Below are 7,476 nucleotides of genomic sequence, written 5' to 3' on the forward strand. Positions count from 1 at the left end.
TGATTCATTGTTAGATTCAGCTTGGTAGTATTTCGTTGAAAATTTTTTCATCTATGTTCATTAGGAACACTGGCCTGTAGTTTTCTTTGTTTGTGTATCCTTGCCTTGTTTGAGTATCAGGGTAATGCTGGCCTTACAGACTGAGTTAGGAAGAATTCTCTCCTCTTCAATTTTTGGGAATAGTTTGAGAAGAATAGGTATTTGTTCTTTTTTGTTGTTGCTTGTTTTCTTTTTTGGCATTTGCAGCACATTAATTGCCAAGATTATAAAAGAATACATCCAGATAAAAGAAAAATAGGCAAACAAATAGAAACATTATGAGAATCTCTGAGGTTCTATTAAGATGTGAGAACTTCTTAACCTCTCAATCATCAGGGAAATGGATATTACAACCACAGCAAAGCCACAAGTCATTGGATGGGCAAACATTAGAAAGCTTCGCAATCCTAAACGTTGGGGAAGATGCTGACCATCAGAAGCACTGGGAAAAGCGCTTTACAAAGCTCTCAAGCAGCATCCACTAATGACAAAGATCCAAGTGAGCAGTGACTCCAGTCCCAGCAAAGAAATGCTCAGGCTCAATTCAAATGAGAGGCAAGCACATTCACAGCAGAGCCAGCTGTGATGGTGCACAGCAAAGACAGCAAATGGCCACCTGCAGCAGGGTGGGTAAAGGGTGGTGCATTTTTGGGATCTGTAGGACTTTGCAGGCACAGGCCCCTTATAAATCCAGTAATCACCTGGGGTCTGAATGGTTTTCATTCACAGAGGCATCCTTCTCTTGATACTGAAACCCTGAGCCTTTTTTGTCCATAGAGCCATCTTCTTCTTAGGACTGAGACATCATGGTGGAGACTGGAGATCCCACCAAGGGGTTTAGAGGTGGGAGTAGCTCTGTGAAGTGAGGGAATAACTGAGTGTCTGGCAAGAAGTGGAAGACATATGGGCTCTGAGCCCACAGGGGCCTGGGGCTGGGGCTGGGGCTGGGGCTGGGAGTGATCCTGAGCCTGGGGCTGGGGTTGGGGCTGGGGCTGGGAGTGATCCTGGGCCTGGGGCTGGGGTTGGGGCTGGGGCTGGGGCTGGGGCTGGGAGTGATCCTGGGCCTGGGGCTGGGGCTGGGGCTGGAGCTGGGAGTGAGCCCAGGCTTGGCATCCGGCCAGGGCTTAAGATGGGACCTGGGCCTGGGAGTCTGCCTGGGCCTGGGATCTGGGTAGGGCTGGGGATTGGGCCTGGGATTGGGCCTGTGATTGGGCCTGGGGTCTGTACTGGGGCTGGGGATTGGGCCTGAGAGTGGGCCTGGGATCTGGGCTGGGCCTGGGATCGAGGCCCGGGATTGAGCCAGCGCCCGGATGCAGGGCAGCTGGGATTCCCTTCTGGGCTCCGCACCTAGGACCACACCAGGCCTCGTCGAGGCTGCAGATTGTGGGTTCTGTCACTGGGAGGATTCCCGAGGGTCCCGGCTGAGGGGAGGAGGCAGCGGCTGCAGGGATGGGGGGCGCAGCGCGGGCTCCGCGGCCTCTCCGCCCCACCCCGGGGACTTGCTGGAGCTGCCGCTGGAGCCTCCGCTCGGAAGCTAGTTTGGCAGGACGATTCTTCAACCACACCTGCAGCTGGTGCTCCCCGAGGTTGAGGTTCTCCGCCAGCTTCTGTCCGCTTGTCCCGGTTCAGGTACCGCTCCTCCCTGAGTAAGTTTCTAGCGCTTCCTTCTGCCTGCGAGTGTAGACCCTGCGCTCCTACTCCTGTCTCCTTGGAGGGTTCGGGGACAGGGGAGGGCCTTGGGAATGACTAGGGTCTTGCATCCGGAGTCCTGCTCTGTTCCCAAACAAGAGTTGTTTGTTCTTCCTTATAAGTTTGGTAGAACTCAGCAGAAAGGCCATCGGGAGCAGGACTTCTTGTTGTTGGAAGACTTTTTATTATCGATTCAAACTCACCCTTCATTGCTGTTCTGTTCAGGTTTTCTGTTTCTTCCAGGTTTAATCATGGTAGGTTGTATACGTCCAGGAATTGATTCGTCTCCTCTGGGTTTTCCCATTGATTCGCGGACAGCTGTTCGTCAGAGCGTCTCACGACCCTGTGTATTACTTTGGGAACAGCTGTGATGTCTCCTTTTTCATTTCTGATTTTACTGGTTTGGGTCTCCTTTCTTTTCTTCTTTGTTAGCCTCACTAGTGGCTTACCCATTTGGTTTGTCTTTGCAAGAAACCACCTTTTTAACTTGTTGATCCTTGGTATTTCTTTTTTGTCTTGATCTCATTCATTTCTGCTCTGACTCTTACTGTTTTCTTCTACTAATTTGGGGTTGCTTTGTTCTTGCTTTTTGAGTTGCTTGAAGTGCGTCATTCGGTTGTTTACGTGAAATCCTTCCACTTATCTGGTGTAGGCGTTGATTGCCATAGACTTTCCTCATGGTGCTGTTCTGCTGTATCCCATCAGTTTTTTGTGCTCCCATTTTTATTTGTTCAAAGAAATTCTGAAATTTCCATCTTGATTTCTTCATTCACTCAGTGGTCATTCAGGAACATGTTTAATGTCTGTGTATTTGCACAGTTTTCAAATTTTCTCTTGATATTGATTTCCAGTTTCATTCCACTGTGGTCTAAGAAGATACCTGATATGATTTTAATTTCTTTAAGTTTGTTGAGCCCCATTTTGTGCCCTAACACGGAGAATGTTCCATGTGTTAATGAGAAGAGCGTGTATTCTGCAGTTGCTGGATGAAATGTTCTGTAAATATTTATTAGGTCCATTTGGTCTAAAGTGCAGTTTAAATCCAATGTTTCTTTGTTGATTTATGTCTAGATGATCTGCCCAGTGCTGAGAGTGGGATATTAAAGTCCTCCACTGATACCGTTTTGCAGTCAATTTCTTCCTTTAGATTTAATGGTATTTTCTGTGTATGTCTGGATCCTCTGGTGTTGATTGCATATATATATATATATATACACATATATATATGTATACATATGTATATATATGTATATATATGTGTGTATATATATATATATAGAGAGAGAGAGAGAGAGAGAGAGAGACAATTGTTTTATTCTATTGCTGAATTAATCCCCTTATCATTATATAATGACCTACTTTGTCTCTTTTTAGTTTCTGATTTAAAGTTTGTTGTCTCTGGTGTAAGTGTAGCTACTCCTGATTACTCTTGATTTCTGTTCATGTGGTATTACCTTTTTCTATCTCTTTACATTCAGTCACTAAGTGTCTTGACAAGGGAAGTGAGTTTCTTGTGGCCAGAATATTGTTAGGTCATGCTTTATCCGTTACGCCAGTCTGTATCTTTTAGGTGGGTAATTTCACCCATTTATATTCAAGGTTAGAGTTGATGGGTGAGGACTTATTTCTGTCCTTTTGTCCACTGTTTTCTGGTTGTTTTGTACACCCTTTATTCTTTTTTTCTCTCATCACTTATTGGTGCAGTTTGGTGGTTTTCTTGAGTGGTAACATTTGAATCCTTTCCCATTTGCGTCTGCTCTATCACACAGTGTTATACTTTTGTGTGTTTTCATCACGGCAGACATTGTTCTTTTGCTTCACTATGTAGGATTCCCTTAAGCATTTTTTTGTAGGGCTAGTTACAGGGCAATGAATGTTTTCAGGTTTTGCTTTTCTGGTAAAGATTTCTTCTTCTTCATGTTGTTTCAAAGAAATAGAGTCTCACTCTGTCACACAGGCTAGAGTACAGTGGCATGATCATAGCTCACTGCAGCCTTGAACTCCTGGAATCAAAGGATTCCCCCACCTCAGCCGCCTGAGTCTCTGGAATTGCAGATGTGAGCCACGGAGCCAGGCACCTTCATTTTTGAATGATAGTTTGCTGAATGTAGTATTCTGGGCTGGCAGGTGTTTTTTTTTTTTTTTTTCTGTTGTTGTTGTTTTTGGCATTCTGTTTTCTCCTTGCCTGTAATGTTTCTGCTGAGAAATCCACTGTCAGTCTGAAGGAGATTCCCTTATAAGGGACTTGGTGCTTTCCTGTTGCTGTTATTTGAATTTCTCTCTGTTTTTCAGCAGTTTGACTATAATGCACCTTGGCGCAGACCTTTTTGGGTTCTTATCTATTTGGGGATCTTTGAGTGTCATATATCTGGATCTATATCTCTGGCAAGACTTGAGAAGTTTTCAGTTAGTATTTTATCAAATAGGTTTTCTACATCTTTGCTGATTTCTTCTCTGTCTGGAATTCCCAAAACATTAGAATTTGGTCACTTATGTGTCCCATTTGTAATGGAGGTTTGCTTCATGTATTTATTTATGTGGTCTGAGTTATTTTAAAAGACCTGTCTTGAAGTTCAGAAATTCTTTCTTTGGCTTGATCTACTTATTGTTTGGGTGAAATTGATATGTCAAAGGGCTTATGCATGCTTCAGATCGCCTCTCCTAAGATAAACAGCTGTATGTGTTTACCTTTTCTATCAAAGTCTGCTCTTGGCCAGGTGTGATGGCTCAGGCCTGTAATCCCTGCACTTTGGGAAGCCAAGGTAGGTGGATCACCTGAGGTCAGGAGTTCAAGACCAGCCTGGCCAACATGGGGAAACTCTGTCTCTACTAAAAATACAAAAACTTAGCTGGGCATGGTGGCAGCTGTCTATAATTCCAGCTACTTGGGAGGCTGAGGCAGGAGAACTGCTTAAACCTGGGAGGAGGAGGTTGCAGTGAGCTAAGAATGGACCACTACATTCCAGGCTGTGCAACAGAGCAAGACTCCATCTCAAAAAAAAAAAACACCTCAGTTCTTGTTCCATGCATGTTTTTTCAATAGACCGTTTGGCATTTTTCATTTTTGAACTCCAGATATTTATGAGGTCAGCCCTTTTCCTGAGATCTGAGTTACAAATATTTGTCCAGTTTGCATTGTCTTTTGATGTTTCTTATGGTGCTTTATGCCATGTAGAGTTTTTTGAATTTGTGTAGCCAACTGTATTAATCAATTTATTTTATGGTTTTTGGATAGAGTCATGGTTAGAGGGACTCCAATCACCCCACTCACTTCAAGGTTAGAATGGAATTCTTTCACATATTCTTCCAACACTTTTATGTTTTCTAACCAACTTTCACAAGGTATAATTTCCATATAACAAAAGGCATCTGTTTAAAGGATACAATTTGATGAGGCTGACACATGTACATCCTTATGACAGCATATGATTTTTCTTTAAATCTTAAATCACAGTGCATTTTGGAATTTATATCACTGTCTACTTTGAGGAAAGAACTAAATTTTATTCTTTTTATTTTTTGAAATGGACTTTTGCTCCTGTCACAGGCTGGAGTGCAATGGCATGTTCTCAGCTCACTGCAACCTGAGACTTTTGGGTGATTCTTCTGACTCGGCCTCCCAAGTAGCTGGGATTACAGGGGCCCAGCACCACGTCTGGCTTAATTTTTATGTTTTTAATAGAGATGGGGTTTCACTGTGTTGGCCCAGCTGGTCTCAAACTCCTGACTGCAGATGATCTACCCACCGTGGCCTCTCAAAATGATGGGATTACAGGCGTGAGTCACGGTGTCCGACCAACTTTATTCTTTTAGTTTTCAGGTGATTGGCCAGGTGTATGAACACTCTGCATTGAGATGCTTCCTTTGTCCCATTCTCTATTCCCGTATGGATTTCTGTCACTTCTGGACGTGCTCTTCTATTACATGTATCTGTCTGTCCATACGCACACATTTACTGCACTGTTTTAATAACTGAAGCTTCGTAACCGAATTGCCTTTTCTAAATGATACCAGCTTCAATACCGATTAGAGCAGAAAGCGTGGCCCCTGATAGGTATTGAGAGCAAGATGGATGTTCTCAGTGCTCAAGCTGGAGGGTTCTTCCCTGTGCCAGGCCGCCCCCTGACTCTTAGAGAAAGGTACTCCCCATTTTATAAATACGGAAAGTGAGGTGAAGTCAAGGACGGTCAGTCACCATCTGCGCCAGATCTGAATTTGCAGGGTTTAGGAACACCCAGCCTCACATGCCCATCATGTGGATAGGAACACTGGGCCGAGATAGAGACATGTGGAGACAGATCTGACGATGCATTATCACTCAGTCACTCACTCATTCACCACTTTGCCCCAGCGTGGACTGACCATGTGCTGAGGCCGAGCCCTGCACTGGGGCACAGAGGGGCTGCCCCTTCCCCTGGGATCTCACAGGGGGCTGGAGGGAAAGGTGAGGAAGCACCGAGGGACAGGAGGATGTAACTGTGGTGGAAGTAGAGGGAGGAACGGGCGGTGGGCACCCACAGCGGGGCCTCTTGGTCTTAGCCTGGGCCCCCTCCAATGCTGAAAGTAGGGCCTGTGCCCAGGACTTTGCAGCAGGAGGATTATTTGGAAAAGTGAATCCTGGGAGCAGAGTGAAGGTCTGGGAAAGTGAAGGAGAGAGAAGCTAAGCGTATACTGTAGAGATGGCCACACCGAGGGCAACTGAGGCTTCACCCAGTGTGATCTCTAGGATGCATCTAGAAAGTGAATCGTGGCTGGGCGCTGGGCATGCTGGCTCACACCTGTAATCCCAGCACTTTGGGAAGCTGAGGCAGGCAGTTCACCTGAGGTCAGGAGTTTGAGAGCAGCCTAACCAATATGGTGAAACCCTGTCTCTCCTAAAACTGCAAAAATTAGCCAGGTGTGGCAGCAGGCGCTTGTAATCCCAGCTACTCAGGAGGTTGAGGTGGGAGAATCGCTTGAACCCAGGAGGTGGAGGTGACAGTGAGCTGAGATCAGGCCACTGCACTCCAGCCTGGGCGACAGAGCAAGACACTGTCTTAAAACTAAAAATAAAAATAAAAGATTTGCATCAACGTGTGCATCTCTGTCTCTCAGTGAAAAGGGGAAAAGCATTTAACCCGACGTTCCTGTCTCCACTGGCTGAGGGCTGCCCTGTGGGAATGGGGCAGGAGTCCTCTAGGGATGCGTGGATCGGGTGATAGCCAGCATGCGTGGACTGTTTGCCAGAGCTGTGGCTGCAATCTGCAGCCAGGTGAGAACAGATGAGGCTGGGGACAAGAGGTCCCAGCCTGGTTCCCAGGTATGGGACTTGATGGTCACCTAGCTGGCCAGGATGGGAAATGCAGCAGGGACCAGGGCAATGAGGGAGGCTCTGGGTCCCCACCCCACAAAGGAGGCAAACCTGAGGCAGGGCAGCCCTCTCCCCTGGAAGTCCCTGCTTCAGCTGCTTCAGGGACAGACCCAGAGCCTCCATGCAGCAACCCAGCCACAAGGGAGGCCTGTGTGTCCCCATGTGATGGGCTTTCATGGAGCTGGGCCCCAAGGAGGTCACAGCCATGGAGTGCAAGAACTCCTCTCGGCTGCTGAGACCCAGGACTACCTGTCTTTTCTGTCCTCTCACCTGGGCCATCCGCCCCCTCCCCCTCCACGGGCTCACCCCTTTGCTCCCTGCGTTCTCTTTCTCTGCCCGCCTCTTTGTCCCGCCTTTCTCTGTCTCTCTCTGTGACCCTGTCCTCAACAACTCTTTCC

At 46.6% G+C, this 7,476-nt stretch overlaps 1 pseudogene; it reads right to left on the reverse strand.

The window, feature by feature from the left end:
• Window positions 1-721: 721 nt before the first annotated feature.
• Window positions 722-7,357, reverse strand: LOC116537214 (annotated as a pseudogene).
• Window positions 7,358-7,476: the final 119 nt, after the last annotated feature.

Source organism: Sapajus apella, unplaced genomic scaffold (genome assembly GCF_009761245.1).
Source record: "Sapajus apella isolate SASKATOON/1434 unplaced genomic scaffold, GSC_monkey_1.0 scaffold107, whole genome shotgun sequence".
NCBI classification, from domain to species: domain Eukaryota; kingdom Metazoa; phylum Chordata; class Mammalia; order Primates; family Cebidae; genus Sapajus; species Sapajus apella.